The following is a 20,717-nucleotide window of genomic DNA, read 5'->3' as shown; positions in this document are numbered from 1 at the left end:
GTCCGCGAAGCCGTTAGGTGGGAGCTTTGAGGAAGCCCTAAGAAGGTTGTGTTGTTTATCTTGGCAATGGCAGGAGACGTCTAGGGCGTTTAGGGATAGTGTTGCCCACTCTGACAGTCTACAGCCATGAATTCAAGAACAAGCTCTTTGATCCCCTGGGCCAAATTTCCTATCTTGTGCTTAAGATGCTAGAATCTGAGCAGCGGGTGGGGGAGGGGTTGGGGTAGGGGAGTGGGGGGATGGGAAGTTTGTGAGGGGAGGGGGGACATGGGAATGAGCGAACCCAAACCCCAAATTTTTAAGGGCTTGCATATGGATGCCCACGAAGTATTTGCTGGATGGGTGGTTTTATCAAATGGATGGGTGATTGTTGAAGGAAAGAGCAGTTGTCACTTCCCAACCAATAATCTTCCCCCAGCAGCGAGACCCTGACTCTGATGCCCACACTGATACAGTGTTTTCAGAAGCCAGGAGTTAGAGGCCCGTGTTGATTGTTGCCTTACACTCATTTAGAGGATCTAAATCCCTAAAACGGTTGGATATTGCCTAAGGCTGAGCTTTAGCGAAGATGGGATAGGTTCTACAGATTCTGTCAGCCATATAAAAATTAAGAAGGCTAATAAGCCTTGGGACCACCCAACTTAATCTTATTCTTTCTTACCAGCAGAAGCAAGAAAAAAAAGTCATGCATTTAGTAAGAAAAGAAATAAGGCGTCATATCCATATAATGCATGGTTAATTAACAAGGAAAGACAAAAACAAACGAAACTGTAGATATTGTCACCCTCTAATGGTTTGGGGTGTGGCTTTCAAACTGTGTTCTCTGCAGTTCTAGGCTTCCATAGAGATTGCTATGGGATCCCCATGAGGGGGCAGCACTGCTTATAGGAGGCAAAATCCTGGGTCTCCATTCCTTCTTCAGTAAGAGCATCATGGATCTTCTCTATTTTATATATTAGGATTCAGCATAAGATTTTTAAAGACTTTAAATATTATCAAAACAAAACAAAACAAGAATCAGTAAAGGAAATGAGCCTGAGTCTCCTAAAGGGGCTAATGTGTCCTGTAGGAGCCCTGTTGACTGTAACAGCCACTGGAAAGACATCACATGAACATGGCAGCTGAACACTTACCTCGAAGTCGCCACAAAAGCAAGAGAGGAAGGTTGATGAAAACCAAAAAACTGAAATAAAACTGGGAGGGAATTCCTGGAGAGAGATGGAAGGTGGTCAGGTCCCTGTCTGGGATTGAGAGTGGGAGCGGGGACATAGGTTTACAAGGGGGCTGCCAGGCTTTGCCTCTTCGGTTCCCCGCACCACCCTGGGCTACCGCTGCTGTGCCAGAGACACGTAGAGGCAGGAAAATAACAGAAATCAGCTCAGAGCCGGAACAAAGTAGCCTACCAAATCTAGGGCAGTGAGTGAGGAGCCTGGGATAACACTGACTGGACTTTCAGGCACCCAGGCATTTCCTCCTCTCAGCGTGAGCGCCCCAGCGGCCTCAGGCTCCCACCTCTGAGTCTCTTTGCATGATGACAGCCTGGAGATGAGGCTGTTAACAAAAATTGAGGCCTAGGGGGAGGAGGTGGACTGGAGGGGTAGGAGTTAACAGAGCCCAGTTTGTAATTCCAAAGACCACCTGCCTCAACACAGTATTTCCAGCTCCTGAGAGTCCCCAGAAGCAATCCAAACTGGGGCCTGAGGCATGAGGCATTTTCCCCCTTTCCTAACTTTGTATTTGTAATCAAGGTAGCAATTTACTTAAGGGCAACTCACGGGCAGCATCCAGAAGACTCCTGAGGAACAAAAGTACCATCTGCCTTCAAAAGACACACCTGATTGCTGTTACCCCAAGAAGCAGAATCCATAGACCAGACAGAAGAATCATTTAAAAGTAGTCTAATAAGTATACTAAAAATGATAAGCGAAAATATCGGAAACATGAAGCAATAACCCATCATGAAGAAAAATCAACTGGGGATATAGAACATAAAAAAATAAATGAAATAATGGGGCGCCTGGGTGGCTCCATCTGTTAAACGGCTGCTTTTGGCTCAGGTCTTGCTCGCCAGGTCCTGGGTTCCAGCCCAAGTCATGCCAGGCTCCCTGCTCAGTGGGGAGTCTGCTTCTCCCTCTTCTTCTGCCCTACCTGCCCGGACCCCCCCGCCCCCCGCTCCTGCACATGAACTTGCTCTCTACAAATAAACAAAATCTTTTTAAAAAAGTGAAATAAAGATTGAGAGTAGAATGGATAAAATGAACAAGCTAATAAGTTGGAATATCAAAACAAGGCATTCTCAAAAAGATAGGCACAAATAAATGGTAAACACAGAAGAAGTTAAGTGATATGGATAAAAATCATGTAATTGGAATCTTAGAAGGAAAGGAAAAAGATCAATATAGGTGAGGAAAACTCTTAAGAAATGTTTTTGAGAATTTTCTGGAAATTAAAAAAAAAGGGGGGTACTTAAAGACTCAGTTTTAAAAGACAAAGATACCAAAAATAAATGATAGGACTCCTCAGTGGGAAACATTATAGTAAAATGTATAGCCACTAAGAATAAATACAAAACTCTCAAAGGTTTTAAAAAGTAAAAGCCCATTACATATGGGAGGGAATGTCATATCAACACTGAACTTCTCAACAGTAACCTGGAGACATAAGGTGATATTTTCGAGGAGCTGAAGGGAAAAAAGAAAACATTGAACACGTAATTTTCTACATAGCAACTAATTTTTTAAGCCCAAAAATGGAGCAAAAAGATTTAACAAAGACCACCTGAAAACACAATTGCATTAAGTATTTCAATTAGAAAAATATCTTACCAGGAAAACACTATTTGATATTTGAAATGAGGAGAAGTTCATGAGAAAACCAGGACTAAACAACAGAGAGAGAAAAAAGTTCTTTCTTTCTTTTTCTTTCTTTCTCCCTTTCTTTCTTTCTTTCTTTCTTTCTTTCTTTTTCTTTAATTTTATTTTTTCAGTGTTCCAAGATTCATTGTTTATGCACCACACCCAGTGCTCCATGCAATATGTGCCCTCCTTAAAGAAAAAACTTATTTATAACAATCCAGGAAAGAAGAAAGAAGAGGAAAGTGTCCTGTTTGGAGGAAATATAGAGATATTGATAAATTTAAGAAATTGTTAGGAAAAGACAAATATATTGAGTCTAACTCACTTCATGAAGCTGATTTAACACTGATTCCAGAACCCAACAAGAATAAGAAAATTACATGCTGATTCCACTTGGATATGGATATGAAAAATTCTATATAAAATAATAGATATGAATAGATATAGATATGAAAAATTCTATATAAAATAATATATAACCAACTCTAGCAGTGAATTTTAAAAATCTGTTAGAATGAACCTTTTTCTCTCTTTTTAAGAGAACTTCTTTTAAAAAATATTTTATTTATTTGTTTGACAGAGAAAGAGATCACAAGTAGGCAGGTGCAGGTGGGGGAGGGAAGCAGGCTCCCTACTGAGCAGAGAGCCCAATGTGGGGCTAGATTCCAGGATCCTGAGATCATGACCTGAGCTGAAGGCAGAGGCTTAACCTACTGAGCCACCCAGGTGCCCCTTTTTAAAATATTTTAACTGGGGGATGGGCTTTCTGGGGACCTATCCCTGACTAGCCCTGAGTAGAAACTTGAACTCATGTTCCATTCCTTGCCTTTTCCTCTTCTAAAATCATAGAGAGATCACCTATTCCAAGCCCTGAGTTTTATGTATAATAATACTAGAGACCAAAAGTGAAATGACTTCTCCTTCATCATTTGGCTAATTAATCTTTAGAAGCTTCTTTAGAAGCTTCCAGAGAAGTACTCGTTCATTTTTATTACTTAGCATTTCTGCTAATCCTAATTCTTCCTAAGCTTTATTAAGTCATGTCTTAACGTAGCATTCTATTCTTTTCCTTCATTTATGTACTCAGAAACTGTCCTGGGAATTAGCAAAAGCCACCTATGTGCTGAAGGTATGGAAATGACTAGAAAACCATTCCTGCCATCAATCAACAAGAATTTACTGAGTCCCTAATATATTTATGGAATTGTATAACAAATTAGGGAGATAATGAAATACAACCATGGCTTTTACTTGGATGACTTTGTAGTCCAGTTGAACAAACAGAATCACTCTGCAGCTCCTTGTATCCATTGCTTGTTTAAGGGCCAAATGAGAGCCATGTTCACTTGGCCTCTCTGAAGGAAAATTCTCTGGGCTGAGCTGGTCTGGGAATGTTTGCCAGAGGAGACTGAATCCAGGAACCTCTGCCTTGTGCCATCCTGGGAATGTATGGGCTTCCTTATCATTTGCCACAATCTGCCTACACACCACAGCGTTAAAATAATGAGGAACGGGCTTGCATTTCCAGACACAGCCTTGCTGGGTGTCCTTGAACAGGGTCATGGTGGGTACCCACCACCTCAGAGCCTAATTCCATCTTAGACCTCCAGGAGACTGAGCTAAAGGTCTGGATCTTAAAAAGAAGGCATCAAAATTGTTTGTTCTCAAGTTATTTTTCAAAAGACTAATTCGGTCAGCTTTGTCAGAGTTCCCCTTGATGTGGATTCTGTAGAACTTTCCTTGGTGATGGTTTCAAGTCCATCACTGGATCAAGACAAGGAGTTTCTTGGCTTCACACATCAGTTTCTACCTAGGAGCCAAGATCAAGTCTCCTGGTGATCCTGGAAATAAAAAGATTTACTAATGGCTAGTGACATCTGCAGTGTTGTGCCTGCTTGCAGTGTGACCATATGTCCCATTTCTGGTTGTCTAATATGTCAGACACAGAAAGATGACTTCAGAAAATGTCTGACTCCAGGCAGACAGACTAGGCCAGAGTTGTCTGCTTTTCCGATCACCCCTCCCACCAACAACAGCGACTGAGGCTGGTCTTACGTCAGAGGAAATGCAAAGCTCAATTTTCATAAAGCCTTGTTTTTGTTTTGTGCTTTTATTTCTATGCGTGCTGTCATTTTAGTTATCCTTTACAGAAAGCTTTAATGACATAATAGATTGCTGCATTATTGTTGATGAAAAATGTAATTGCCGTCGCCTCGAAACTGCTCATCTCACCAGTCATTAAAATGAAAATAATTCTGTTGACTATGAATCTTTCACTGCTATGGTAACAAGAAGCACAGAGTAACTTCTGGTAGCAATACTGGCAGAAATGAGCACAACATTCTTGCAAGTGATTTTATATGCCTGGTTCGCCTGGACGGTTCGAAAGCTAACTGTCCCCATTCAGTCAGCCTCTTGAATGATGCAGAGTCAAGGTCATCTTTCACATGAGTTTGGTAATGCCCTCATGGTACGTGAATGAGGAGTAAGCTTCAGGTCACTATCTCCCCCGAAGAAGGATAAGTGTGGCCATTTCCCTATGCTCTCATCAGCATTATCACTTAAAAAATACGGGCACGAATGTCTTGAAAGACACCATCTGCGAATTAAGATGTTAGTGGAACCTGGTGTTCTTCCTGAGCAGCTGCAAAAGAGTTTTAAGATTGCTGGGTCTTAACCCCAAATCCCAACATTCTTCATCTCTGCCAAAGAGCACATTAAATCCATGAGCTGCTCATGCTTGTTACTGACTCTGACGTATGCAGGGTTGGTAAGACAGAAGAGTCAACTGGTTAAAAAAAATAATAATTAAGGCAAAATATCAGACCAGAACAGAAATTATTACTTCTAGAATTCAACTTGAATGTCTTAGGCAAGAGGACGAAAGCAAAATATGGTTAATTTGTCATTCAGCAAAATCAAAGATCTGATAGCCATATCAGCCTATTATATACTCACAAAATAAATATGTCAACTTTTATGGCCCTGAGCAGAGAATGCAAAGCTATTTTGAAGAGCAAGGATAAATTTCACTATGGTTCAACTGGGTTTAGAGCGATTATTGCTCTATTGACCTTTATTTTAATGAAACAGATATTGAATTGCCTTCTGTCGGATAAAATTAAAGATCCATGCTGGTTCCACATTCTTGGATCAATAATTCTTTGGGAGAACACTGCATCAGTCTTAGGATGGAATGAGCTTGGCTCCCAGAGACTGCAAAATGAGAAAGTCTGCCTGAGAAGAAATCCTGTTTCAAAACAACTGAAGGAAAAAAATAATGAGCTAAGGGAATTTCATTTGAAAGGTATTTATTGAGCACCTACTAAGTGTCAGGCACTCTGTATAATTCATCTCTTCAAATGCATATAACAGTCCTGCAAGGGGAGTGTTTACATAGTTTTCCAGATAAGAAAAGTGAGGATCAGAAGGACTGCCAAGTTCTCATAGCTAGTTATGGGGAAACTAGAAATTTGATCTCTGAATATGATGATTCCAGAGTTTTATGAATTCCTTATACTAAGCTGCTTTCCACATTTGAGACACACTGCTGGGCTCTGGGAGATACACAGGTGAAGACTTGCCCCCCCCCCCCCCCCGCCCGCGTTCAACCAGCATTTTATCTTCCCGGAGTAGGTACTCACAGTTGTAATTCAGGAAAACACAAATATGTACAATTTTCTGGACCCAGCTCAAAAGATGTGTTTAATTTCTTCCTGAATTCAGAGTGCTCTGGTGTATAGAGGAGCAACCAATACTTAATATAGATTGTCTTACATGTGAGCGTTGAACATACAACTAACTCTTCATTAGGATTATTCCTGCAAAGCTATATCAATGTTACGTAGATTTTCCCTTTTCTTTGGAATCGTTTAATTAAGGCCAGGATTAGACTAAGGTGAGTGAGGCTCTCCTCTGGGGCAGAATATTTTATTTTTGAGAAGCAAACTAGTCTGTAATACACCTAGCCCTGTGTGGCAAAAAGAAATAATTCTAGGGAAACTAGGTATTTGACAATGTTGTATTCCTTAATCCATGATAATTAGTAGATGCTCTTAATTACTAATTAATTAACACATTAGCCAAGATTTTCTGAGCGCTTACTATATGTCAAGTCTCATGCTGCCCTTGGGCTTTTTCTAAGAAGGGAGACTGCCTCAGCCGACCTGAGTTCATCACTGGGAGAGTCAGGCACTGGCGCCCCCTACTGGCGCAGCCCTGCCTCACGGCCTCTGGATTACCGCCTGATACCAGCCCAGGTGACAGAGTCCAGCCTCTCCTGGGTTTGGTAAGACGCTAATTTCTGCAGTGAGGCTGAGGCACCTGTACCGAGGCACCTGACAGCTGCGGATAACTGGCATTTGGCGCTGTCAAGGACTTCTGGTAACATTCACCTGTGAAAGAAGTGCAAAGATACCATGGAATCTTTCTGGAGCACATTGATGTAGCAAATGATCACTTAGCAGAGACATCCACTCATATGCCCTTTATGCTTGACGGGAAAGGGAGAGGATGGCAACAATCGTCCTCAACAAGTCAGAGGCACTTAGCCTGTTGGGGAAAGACAATAAAACTCTGTTGGCACCTCTTGCCTCTTGATGCTAGGTCCAAGGATATCCCCAACCATGCTTTACTTTTTAAAGATTTTTTAAAATTTATTTGACAGAGAGAGAGAGAGAACACAAGCAGAGAAAGGGGCAGACGGAGAGAGAGAAGCAGCCCCCGCCCAACCCCCTGCAGAGCAGGGAACCTGAGACGGGACTCAATCCCAGGACCCTGGTATCATGACCTGAGCCAAAGGCAAATGCCCAACCAACTAAGCCAACCAGGTGCCACCAACCATATTTTTAAAATTAATTAACTAACTAATTAATTATTTTTAATGTTTCAGAAAAAAGTTATATGTTCATATAAAAAAGAGATAAAGCAAATGTGACCTAACTCTGAAAATTGGTGACTTTTTTTTTAATGTTCTGTTAGACACCATGTAGTACATCATTGCCAACCATGTTTTAGAACTCTAAAGTGAGATCAGGCTCAGTGGGACAGCCCAGGAGAGACACTGATGAATAAACCCCTCCCTGAGATCCCTTGAGGCTTTAGGTAAACCTTAATCAAATAGAAATACCAGTGGAAATGAGTAAAAAAGAATTTAGCAACCACTGTGACAGAAACCACACACAGCTATGTACTGGCTGGAACGAAACCTACAGCAGGTTCGTAATTGCAAAAAGAAGGGGAGAAATACCTGCTTCCACGCTCTATAACTTTCCCCGATTAGGATAGGAAATGTTGGAAAGCCAAACTGTGTTTTAGGAGAAAAGGCCTAAGTCAATTTGGAAATATCAGGCTATGAAAATCAGAAGGCTCTCTTGTGTTAGGGGGTGGTGGAGGGTAGGATTGTTGCTTTACCACATCACTAATGTGTTTATTTGGATGTTAGCTGTGCTCCCAAGCCTCTGATCTTTGACAGAAATGACCCGACCATATGCTGAGATATTTCTTTGTTTGTCATTTGTAAATTACATCAAGGCCATCGGGGCTTCTAATTGGGAATGATTTAGGATAATGAGCAAGTAGTTGAATGGGATTTATTTCAGATTCCAGAACATGCACATAGCCTCTGGGAAAGCTGGTAGGACACGCTGGAGTTCAGAGTGCTGCACAGCGTGACAAAGGAAATTGGTGGGGAAATGTTACTTTGCGGAATGGTGTAAGGCTTGACTCCGCTATGAAGAGAGATGTTCTCCAGGCCCAGTCATGCCAGGGGATACACCTTTAAAGTGATTTTGTTGCTCTTGTCTTTTTGTTTTCTCCTCCTCTTGTTTTTGTTCTTCCTTTTTCTCCAAGCCTTCCTGCGTCAAGTTCATTTTGGTTTCTCTGTTTTAGTTAAGTCTATCATATGTTGTTTTCATGTTTTATCACTTCTGTCATTTCCCCAATCCTAGCCTTTCAACCTGATTAATCTGAGTTATAAAGTTGGTTTCAAACAAAGTATCCCTTTATAATCTAGTGATCTTTGCATAATTTCCAAAGTCAATACTTTTTAGCTGGGGCAGATTCATTCCTTCATCAAGCGCTGAGCCGATTCAGCACCTACAGGGAACCAGATGTTCGACCAAGTCAAAACAGGGATCGCTTTCTGTACAAATGCTTTTTACCAACGTGGGTCAGTCTGAGCCCTCTAGGTGTATCTGGTTAGGGCTGAATTGTAGATCACTTCTGGTCTAGTTTATTCAAGTGCTCTTCAGCCCAACTCTATGTTTTTACTGAATTGAGTGCAAGGGTGGAGGTGGCACCTGCTACTTGCCTTCTATGCCAGGGGCTCAGAACGTTTCTCAGGTTGGATGGATGACTTGGCCCTACCTTCAGACCCTCGGATGCACCAGGCTTGCCATTTGATAGAAGGTTGACACTTTAAAAATATTTGCGTGCATTGAATTGATGTGTTGGGTCAGTCGTGGGCTCCCAAGGACCACTGCTGAATCCAGCGGAGAAGTGTTTCTCCTTCAATCCAGGTCACTGCACACTATCTCCCTAGCCTGTCAGTCAGCACGTAGCACAGGGACTTCTGTTCCCAGGAAGGGAATAGAAACCTCTTCACTTTCACACGGCTTAGGATAAGAAGCACCAACCTCTGTCTGGCGTTGTGATTTGATCATGTGCTCTGGAATTGAAGGGAGGGGCTCTGTAGCAGAACTTCTGTGCCAGTAAAGGCATCAGGGAGATGGATGGAGGTTCAGTCGCCCAGACTTTATCTTGCATCCCAGCTTTCTTCATCATTGTCTTTCAAAACCAGTGGCTTGTCTAGAGTCTTTAACCCCAAAAATGATAATTCCACACCACCCCCAACATTTTATCAAGAAAAGCTTCAAACATACAACAGAAAAAATTCAGTTCTGTAAATACATATACACACACACCTGGAGTAAACCATTAACATTTGCTATACTTGCTTTATCGTATAGCTCTCCATCTAGAGTGGATCGTTTTTTAACAATCTTTTCTCTTATACAATGAAAATCATTACAGTAATAATCACAAAATAACACGAATAATAATAACTAGAAAAAACTGAAAAATTGTACTCACTTTTGTATCATAATTATGATAGTAAAAAATAAAGTCAATAAGAATCGCATATAAATATTATATACAAATTTTTACACTTTGCAGTTTATACCCTATATGCCCGTTTTATTATTTTTTAAAAGATTTTATTTATTTATTTAGTTGACAGAGAGAGAGAGTACAACTAAGGAAGCAGCAGGAAGAGGGAGAAGCAGATTCCCACTGAACAGAGAGCCTGACTTGGGGCTCGATCCCAGGACTCCAGGATCATGACCTGAACCGAAGTCAGACACCCAACTGACTGAGCCATGCAGGCGCCCTTGTATACCTCTTCTAAATTTGCAATGTAAATGTACTCCCAATGGTCACATGGATTAACAAAAATGAAATATTGAAGTTACATTTCTTCATCTTTGTCATGGTACTCTTGTTGCTTATGCTACACCTTTTTACTGTACAAATGCTTTAAATGCAGGAATATGCAGCTCCATAGGGTTTGTCAGAGACCCAGGATTCTGCGCCGAGTAAATTCAAATGAATCCAGACCATTAGAAACTTACTCCTGAAAGAAGCATGTGTCACAGAGTCTTGACTTCGAGACCAGCTGTACATGGGAGTCTCTCAGTTAACGTCCATGTGTCATTCATTATTTACTGAAAGATGAGAATAAAAATGAGCTCATTTGAAGCTTGTATATACGTATTTTTAAAACTCATTTTAGTAACAGGTGGCAATTGTTTCAAACTTATCCCAGTCAGAGCTTTTTTCAGGGAGGAGTATTTATTATTTAGACATTGTTTAGAATTGCTGGTATACGGTAATACTATAAAGCAGACGTTGGTTGGCTTTCTGCTTGTTTTAAAATCCTGTGCATGGAGCGTAGCCTCCTGTGATTTGCTATCCCTTCCCAGTCATGGCGATGTCAAAGAGAAAATAGAGCAGCTGGACACCCAGGGAAAGGCTCCGAAGACAGGTTTTATTCAGGGCCATTGCAAGAGAGACAGAGACTGCAGGACAGGATGTAGCCCAATTCCAGACACAGCAAAGACAGCGGGTGATTTGTGGTTAGTGAGCAGAGTAAGGGGCCAGTGGGTGGAAAATCACTGAGAAGACATCAGGGTAGGGAGATTCTCACTGAAGGCAGGCCAAGGATTTACACGTCAAGGGTGGGGGATGAGGACCTTGATCGGGTATCAAGGGTGATCAGATGTCAAGGTTGTGGGGCAGAAGGAATTCTCACTAAACTCACAGCAGCGTTCTTGCTACAGCTGGGCTGGGTAGACTGAGGATAGGGCCAAGGGATGAGGCCTCGTCAACAAGAGGGCTCAGAGGAGCCTGTCTCAGGGCTGATTTTCAAAGAGAGAGTCTTTGTCAGTGGCCACTGCTGAGGACATGGAGCTTACTTATACAGGTGGACGGAGTAGTTCTAGAAATAAGGGAAATAATACAGAAAAGAGGGACAATTACACAGAGCTTTATTTTTGGATTTCCCCATCTTATAAAGCCTAAAGCATTATTAGTTATTTCATCAGTGTTATTAATAAATTACAAAGCCAGGAAATGAATTAGTACATGACATAGTTTGTGTGTCATTCTGTCCTCACCTGACTAACATTTGACCACTTTCTGTCGGCAGTTTCTCGTGTGCTTTCTTACAAATGGCCCTTGAGTGAGGCCGGAGATTGTGTCCGGAGCAGTGCTTCTCATCTAAAGGGCCATTGATCTGCTTTCCATTAATGCTTTGTGCTCACAGGAAAGCCTGTTTGTGTCACAGGGACGAGCTATGAAACGCGTGAGCAAGCCTGGCCTTTTCCTCCCCTGCCTGCTAAGGATAGCGCCCCTCTTGATTCCCCACTTCCCACCCTTGAGCCTAATTCAGGCTGGTGTGGGCAGGAATGAGGGAGACGAGGGCAGGGCCTTCTCACCAGAAAAGGCCCATGTTGACAGAGGACTGCAGGACCGGGGAGAAAAAAAGAAAAATTCCCCTTGAATGGGGATTTTCAGAGCCTGTAGCTGCACGGTCACGAGCAGGGTCAGAGAGCAAGGCTTCTGGAACCTTCCAGGATCCAAGCAGGAGAAATGCTGTGGAGATTTCTAAAGAACAGGATCTCTTAGTAAATTCTTTAGAAGATACCGGTAAAAAAAAATTTTTAAACATTTGATTTAACTTTTCATCTCTTATTACTTTTAAAACTGAGAGGCAATATTTTAAAGACTTGTAAATATTTTCAGATTGTTGCAGGTGTCCCTGAGATGATCTTGCTTTGAGGCTCTGCTCTGAGGGCCTGACTGGTAAGGAGTTATGTCAAGAAGCCTATGGTTTGGGGTGCCAAGTTGGGGTGCGAGGTCCCTTTAACGCTCACTATATAGTAATGAGGGAGCTTCAGTTTCTGAACTGGACGGGTGGAGGTAAATTGATTCCTTCCCTCTGAAAGCTAGCCTGAACGCAGCCACCCATTCTCAAGAGAGAATGTGAGAGGATAAAAACTAGCTTTGAGACCCCACTGTGCTCACACAGGGAAAACCTAACAATGGACAAAGAAAACACTGACGTTTCATCCAAACCTGCGGATGTGAGCGTAAGTACAGCATGGGAAGCCTTCTCTCTTGCTTGAATGCCATTTATTGGCGACCTGGTTAGTAAAATGAGACTATGTGACTTTATGCAAATAAAGCCAGCAATAACATACTTGATCTTCTTACAGTACTTAATGGATTTTGACCGATGTGAGCTTGTTTCAAAGTGCTGTACTTGGCAATTGATTTGCAACTGTTTTTCTAAAACTCCAGGGAAATTGTACTGATCTCTATACAAATTCCATTTTAAAATTTAATCAGTGCTAACTGAAACGGCCTATAATGTGTTCCTTCCCCGAAGGACCCAACCTTGGCCTTGTCAGTCCTACACGCGCCAGCATTTCTGTGTGTTTCCCTTTTTGACTTCTTTGGGCAAATATTTGAAAATAATTTGGCACCATAGCTCGTCCTGCAAGAGAATGTTATTCTCTGGAGAAACACCAGCCTCAAACCTGCAGGACATCCCATTCAATGAAGCTTGGTCTAGTTCAGTTTCACCGGGAGGGATATAAGCTACATTTCACTCCAGGGGTGGACAAGGGTGTTTGGCAAAGAGAATGAGGGGGCCATGAATAATTCAGAATATACTTGGCCACATATTATCCCATTAACTGGTAGGATTAAAGACATGGACTTTGAATGGAAGAGTGAGGGAGAGTATAAGAGAATGAGAGAACTCTTTAAGAGCACTCAAAAGAGAGATGATCTCTTTGGAACTGGTGTGCTAGATTGTTGCCTTTAAAGGAATGTGTGGTTAAAAGTTATTTCATCACTGGAGTTTAGTTACCCTGACATGTATAAATCTCTCCTTCAAAGAAGCTAAACTCTTGCATACATTATTAAAGGATTCACAGCATCAGATGACAGAGGGTAGAGGAGAAAAAAAAAAAAGAGGAGGGAAACAATTAAATAATGCATTTTTTCCTCTTGCACAGGATACTTCGCAGATCCATATGCTAAAACCAATAATTTTCCGAGTCTTCTATTTCATTCTTTATTTTTAAATAATTCTTTCTTTTGCCATTGAGATGCTGAGTCCCTGACCAGCACACTGGCTGTCTTATGTACACACAGGAAGCCCTGGTTCTATTCCACAGCCTTGCACGAAAACCGGAATGTCAACTTTTTTTCCTCTAGCACCCAGTCAGGAAGCCATAAGTGAGAAATCAATTAGTTTCTATAAGGCACTCACTTATATTCTTATTTTCAGTCCTGCCTCAGACAGAAGAAATTGATGGTGGGAGAAAGGCAACATAATACAAATACGTGAAACACCCACCTATTCCCACAGTGAGCTGGGTGCACATGAGAGGACTCTTCTAGACTCCTGACCTCCTGACCTTCAGGTCCTCTGGGCCACCCTCCAGGGAATTCGGGTCCATCCTTTACAGCATCTACTTAGTGGAACTGGAGAGTTTGAGGAGAGGATCTAGGATTCAGACAATGAATAATTCACTGGGGTTCATATAATGTCTGATTTTTCTCAATTACATGATTTAATGGAAGTCATTTTTACACTTGTATTGATGATGTAGACTGATATTTTGAGGCCTTTTAGCACTAAGATTCTCCTGACTGGGTGACTCCAGTCCACATGAGTTCTAGACTGTTTTTTCTCTTCTCTTCTCGCCCTTTCTTTCCTTTCTTTTCTTTCTTATCTTCTCTCTTTTTTTATTCTCTCTCCCTCTCTCTCTCTCTCTCTCTTTTTTTTTAGATATCCAATATCTCAGTTCAGGTGGTCAGTGCCCACGGGAAGCTGCCAGGTAGACGAGCACCTCGAAAACCCATCAGCAAAGCCAAACCCAAGAAGCCTTCCAAGAAGAAAGCTCCCTTCTGGAATGTCCAAAACAAAATCATTGTCTTCACCGTATTTCTCTTCATCCTCGCAGTCATAGCCTGGACACTTCTGTGGCTCTACATCAGTGAGTGAAAACCCGTGTTCTTTTGGGGCTAGGCTTTGTCCTGTGGTATCAGCATCGGCACTGCGTGCCCCAGCTGCCTGGGGTATGTCGGAGAGAATTTCCCAAGTTGCCTGACCGGTAGCCACTCCCCAGACTGTGGAGGATTTAGGGAGGAAGAAAGCAGAATTGTCCTTGCCATTCCTTCTTTTACCACCACTGCTTTCTTGCCACGGGAGGGCAGGAGGAGCAGGGATGGGGGATAGAACGACAAGAGCTGCGGAGGCGCTCAGGAGCTTTGGGTAAGTTCAGAAATGTAATGCATTTTTAGCTTTAAGAAGTGAATGGGATTCTCAGTTGTTTCATTTCCTCATCCCACCCACTGCTGGTTTCTAGGCAACCTCACATTTCCAGCTCCCGAGCTTCCTTTTACTCATGCATTTTTCTCTCCGCAGTGTTTATGCTTTTGTCAAGCTGATTGGTTATGCTTTGGTCTATCTGACTGATCCTTTTGGACAGGAGTTCTTTTTTTTTTTTTTTTTTAATTTAATTTATTTATTTGACAGGCAGAGATCACAAGTAGGCAGAGAGGCAGGCAGAGAGAGAGGGGGAAGCAGGTTCCCTGCTGAGCAGAGAGCCCGATGCGGGGCTCAATCCCAGGACCCTGAGATCATGACCTGAGCCGAAGGCAGAGGCTTTAACCGACTGAGAGACCCAGGTGCCCCTTGGACAGGAGTTCTGACTAAGCTTCTTCTTAAAGAGTACTTACCCATGCCGCTCAGTACCTATAGCATTTGGTGGCTGACGCTCAACTTCCAACCCGTACATGTTAATATGTTTGATACAAGATACATGTACTCTCAAGGATATTAAAAATTGGTTGTGAGGCAGGATTTATAGGCAAAGGATGAATGAATATTGTATTAAACAGTTCAGGAGATATATATATATGTGTGTGTGTGTGTGTGTATATACACACATATATATACGTAAATATATACGTATGTATATATACACACACATACACACAGATTACTTAACATTTGCAAGGCATAATGTAAGACATCAGACATACCAAGATATATCTCCTACCTTCAGAAAGCTCACAGACGCGTTTTCCATTTTCAGAAAACTCAGTTCAGTGCTGGAGAGGGGATGCAAGTTGATTTTTAATTTTTTTTAATATCTTATTTTTTTTGCTGAAGCAATTACTTTGTAATCACAGAAGAGAGGCATCTAATCTGCCCAGGAATAGGGTCCAGGGAAGGCTTCATGAACTGGTGGTTCAAAATTTATTTCTTTCATATCTTGATATGCCCACTATGAGCTGCATCCTGTGAACAGCATGGACGCAGAGCTGGAGAGCAGACAGAATCTGTATCTTGAAGGAGCTTGAAGGCTAGGGAAGGAAGTCAAGTAAACAGGCAATTAAAAGAAGCACAAAACACAATCCCAACCCAGAACAAACCAACTTATTTCCCATTGGTTCTCTGCCGTCCCTCCCCTGATAAATTTGAATGTCCTTAGCATCTTTCTGTAAAGATTTGGGACATCACTGTGTAGAAGCAGTCTGTTGTCTGTGTGAAAAATCAGAGAAGGACGTTTCAGGAAGATGGAGCAGTATAAGCAAAAGATGTGAACAACCGAGAACTGTTCAACAAACAACAATATTGTGACCATGCAGATTATTGTACGTTGGGCTGAGCTGAAGAGCTGGGTAAACGTAATCTAGTTCGAGGGTAAATGGATCTCACTTGTGTTGTTGTTATCCGGACCCTTGAGTATTTACTGATGCAGGAAGACTGTGTGAGCTTCTAGATAGAAGGCATGGCTTTCACTCAAATTTTAGAGTCTGTAACAACAACAACAAAAATCTAAGAAGCAGTTCCTTGAAAATCAGAAATGAAAACAAACATTGTTTTATTTGGGAGGGTAGTGAGTCAAGGGGATCCATCCAAGGTCGCATAGCTTGAACAGACAAATCTAGCCCATCAGCTCAGGCCTTCTGCCAATGTGCCCCTCCCCCACACCTACACAGCCTCACTCCCCCCATGGGGCTACTGTGACCCTGGATGGCTCACATGAAGGGGGAGGCTTCCTGTCACTCCCCTAGGTGCCCCTTCTTCCTAATTCAGCCTAATTCAATGTTGGGCATTACCCTAGCAGAGAAAATTTCTCCCTTTCTTCCTCTGCCACTCTTCTCTCTCTTTCTTCCCTCAAACATTTATTGAGCTTCAGAGCTACGAAAGATACTGAGGGACAAAAAGAAGTTACTGTTACTCTTAAAGGACAGACATACAGACAGAAGTTATGGATATAGTGGGACATACATCAAAGGGGAGAAATGTACCACGGCCGCGGGAGCCAGGCGAAGGGTACCGCCGAGGAGTAAGAACTGTGGTAACAAAAACGAAAGGCAGAAAGAAGAGCCCCTAATCCCATCCCCCCGCCCCCGCAACAGTTCCCCAAGCTATAGTCAGGTGCTCTAAGGCAAGTCAGACACAGCAGTGTTCTTGCTTGTGTCACGTCATCAGTGGTTTCTGGGCAGACCTGACACCGAATCCCATGGTCCTCACCGCGCAGAGTATTTAAGTACGAGTGACCTGACACTGGGCTGAGAACCAGGCTTTGTGGCTCAGAGGAAGAATGAATTCTCCATGTATTGCACAGAGCTGAAGACTCGCCCAGCATCCTGCGTATCAACCTCACAGGTCAGATAAGGACGAGCCCCCAGGAGCTCAGTGACCATCAGCCAGAGGGCCTTTCCCTTCTCCCCCACTATGCTCACTTGACCTCAGAGTAGACATTTCTTACCTCCTCACTGTCTTCAGACTCAGGATCCATGGAAACTGCATATCCTCTTTTTGGTCCCTTAGTGACTCTAGCATGTGTATAAAGTCAACAAGTTCTATCTTTTACCTTTTAGTCTCGCTCAGAAGTATTTACCAGGAGTCAGTAGAGAGAACAGACTATCCTAAGAGAAATGGTGATCTACTGATAATGGAAGTGCTGTTATTAACTTCATTTAGAGCCTTCCCAGGCTATGAGCCAGGAACACATGTAGCTGTCCAATAAAGCCATTTGAACAGGGATACCTGGGTGGCTCAGTGGGTTAAGCAGCTGCCTTCAGCTCAGGTCATGATCCCAGGGTCCTGGGATCGAGTCTCACATCGGGCTCCTTGCTCAGCGCGGAGCCTGCTTCTCTGTCTGTCTAGAGCTTCACCTGCTTGTGCTTGCCCACTCTCTCTGACAAATACATAAATGTAATCTTTAAAATAAGTAAATAAATGACACAAACATTTGAGGAGCTTGATGCTGACATATATCAGACAGTGCGTCACTGCCACACAGAGGGGAAGAGTCCCTTACCCGCTTTCTCTCCTGTCTTACAGGTAAGACAGAAAGCAGAGATGCTTTTTACTTTGTTGGGATGTTTCGCATCACCAACATTGAGTTTCTTCCTGAATACCGACAGAAAGAGTCCAGGGAATTTCTGTCAGTGGCACAGACTGTGCAGCAAGTGGTGAGATGATGGAGGGTGTTGGGGGGGGGGGGGGGGGGGGGGGGGGGGGGGTGGGGGAGGCGGGGGAGGGGGGGGTTGGGGGGGGAGGGTTTGGGGTGGAGGGGTCACAAGGTGACTGTGCTCCCAGGTGAGCAGGGAGGATCAAGGAAGTAGTCAGAGGGAATGTGGAATTTAGCTCATCTTGGCTGTAATTGCTTATTTGATAGAATTGTTAATTAATTTAATTTAATTTGTTTACTCATGTATTTTATTTATTGCTGAAAGTGAAAGCAAGAGCTCTCTGAGCTCGTTTTTCTCATCTGTAAAATAAAGGAATTGGATCCGTTGATCTTTAAAATGCCTTCCAGAACTAAAGTTATAATCATACTGCTTAATTCTAGGAGCTGTACACATTTATATCAACCTCAATATACTGGAATCTCTTTACTTAAAAAAAAAAAAACCCAAAATAAAAACTTTCTTTATAGATCTAATATGTATTTCACCATAAAAAATTATAAAATTCAGAAAACTACAAAAAGGAACAATAAAATTTTCTTTAACATCATCTGCAGAGATAGAGCCCTTTTTATTCTGGGCCACAGAGACAGCACAATATTGGAATATTCGTAGATGTTCAGATTTATAATCTGAATTTTTCCTCTTAACATTAGGTCACATGTTTCTATGCAAGAACATTCTTTAAAAAAATGTGAGTTTTAATAGCTACAAAGTTAGCCAATCCCTTTAAATATTTTTTTAATTTAAATTCAATTTGGTTAACATATAGGGTATTATTAGTTTCAGGGGTAGAATTTAGTGACTCATCAGTTTCATACAATACCCAGGGCTCCTTACATCAAATGCCTCCTTAAAGTTCATCCCCCAGTTACCCCATCCCCCCACCCCCTCCTCTCCAGCAACCCTCACTTTGTTTCCTACAATTAAGAGTCTTTTGCGGTTTGCCTTCCTCTCTGATTTTATTTTTCCTTCCCTTATGTTCATGTTTTGTATCTTCAATTCCACATAGGAGTGAAATCATATGGTATTTGTGTTCTCTGACTGACTTGCTTCGCTTAGCGTCATACCCTCGACCCTCTAGTCCCACCCACGTCGTTGTACATGGCAGAGTCAATCCCTTCCTGTTGCATAGTCAAGCCGTCTGTTGCTCCTACGGGTAATGCTACACGAAACTGCTCCGTAGATTGTGTATATCCGTGATGACCTCCTTAACTGATCCCCTAAAAGTGTATACAATAATCTATTCACGGTTCTTGATATACATTACCCACCACAAAGCTGCTGCCAGTTTGTATCTGCGCAGTAACGGAGAGGGTGCCCTACACAGGGGCGCCCCTACTACCAGGACAGGCGCCCTGCCCTGTAGACTGGGGAAAGGCCGTGTGCGCGAGAGGGCGAGCGAAAACAGCGGGCAGGTGACTCCTACTTCCTGAAGGCCACCCCCACACGGGCTAGGTGGCTAAAGCTTTCACCTTTCCTGTGTATCACTTATTCCTTGAATTAGTCCTAAGATCCTGAAGCAAGGAGGGAGGGAAGGAAGGGAGGGAGGCAGGAAAAGAGAATAAGAGAAAGAGAGAGAGAAAAGAGAGAAAGAAAAAGAGAGAAAGAGAAAAAGAAGAAGAAGAAACACAAAGGGGGGGGAGGGCTCAGCGGTTTTCGATAACACGTTCCGTGCTGCACAGTGAATTTAAGCCTCACAATTAGGAGGGTGACTTTGCCATTAGGTAGGAAGGGGAACACAGGAGCAGGAGATTTCGCAGAGACCCAGCCTGGCGTTAGAAATGCTAAGGAAGGGCCCGGAAGGTACACTGAAGTAGGTCTCTTCTGGCTCCAACTCCGGCGTTGTAAAAGGGCTGGGGGTTTCCCTCGAGAGAGCCCGGACCCGGCGGAAGGCACCGCCTGCCCCCTAGTGGCGCGGACGGCAATGTGTCCTTAAGAATATACATTTTCTAGAGGGCATCGTTAGAAAAGAGGTTAGGTCAAGTACTTTGAAAATGTACTTAAAGGAGTTTGACTTATTAATTGAGGAGATAATTAACCTTTGGATTAGGCAGAATACAGAAGTTAAGCTTAATTAGGATGTTTCAAGACAGCAGTGAATGAATGAAGGTAACTGATTATTCTTCATAGAGAGCCCAGGGACAGTAGGTAACTCAGCTCTGGAGGCTTCAGCCAGAGCCCTGCTTTTCTCCTGGCTAGCTGTTTGGACCCACAGCATGCTAGGTACCATGAGATGAAGCCAATGTGAAAGACTTCAGAAAACTTGTTTTTTTTTTTCTTATTTAGGTAAACCTGGTTTATACAACATCTGCCTTCTCTAAATTTTACAAGCAGTCTGTCGTTGCAGATGTCAGGTAATGTATGTCCCTTGCTTTGGACGTCTGTGTTTACTTCTGTAAATTCCTCTCAAGGCTGTGGAAGGGCTCAGCTATGACCATTCTCCAGTAACTTCCTGGGGGCGGCTTTGGGTTAATACGTTTTACCACAACTGGCGACCCAACTCTCCCTTGCTGTCACGCTGAGTTTTTCTCTGCATCTGCTAAAACCTGTCCTTTCCCCACAGCTGGGGTCCTGGGCCCCTCCATATTAATGCTCCTGGCCACAATGGCCACAAACATGGCTACCATTGGGTGGGGGTAAAATCAAAACACAGTGCAGGATTTTTCAAAATATGTTCAGCTAAAAACTGATCACTGGAGAATTTCTGAGGAAATAAAGGATCTCATGGTCAAATAATTTGTGTCAAAATTTTTATGAATTTTAAATTCATAAATAAAATTTAAAAATTTATGA

This window comes from Mustela nigripes, chromosome 2 (genome assembly GCF_022355385.1).
Source record: "Mustela nigripes isolate SB6536 chromosome 2, MUSNIG.SB6536, whole genome shotgun sequence".
Classification (NCBI taxonomy): Eukaryota; Metazoa; Chordata; class Mammalia; order Carnivora; family Mustelidae; genus Mustela; species Mustela nigripes.
Note: the sequence above shows the minus strand (reverse complement) of the source record.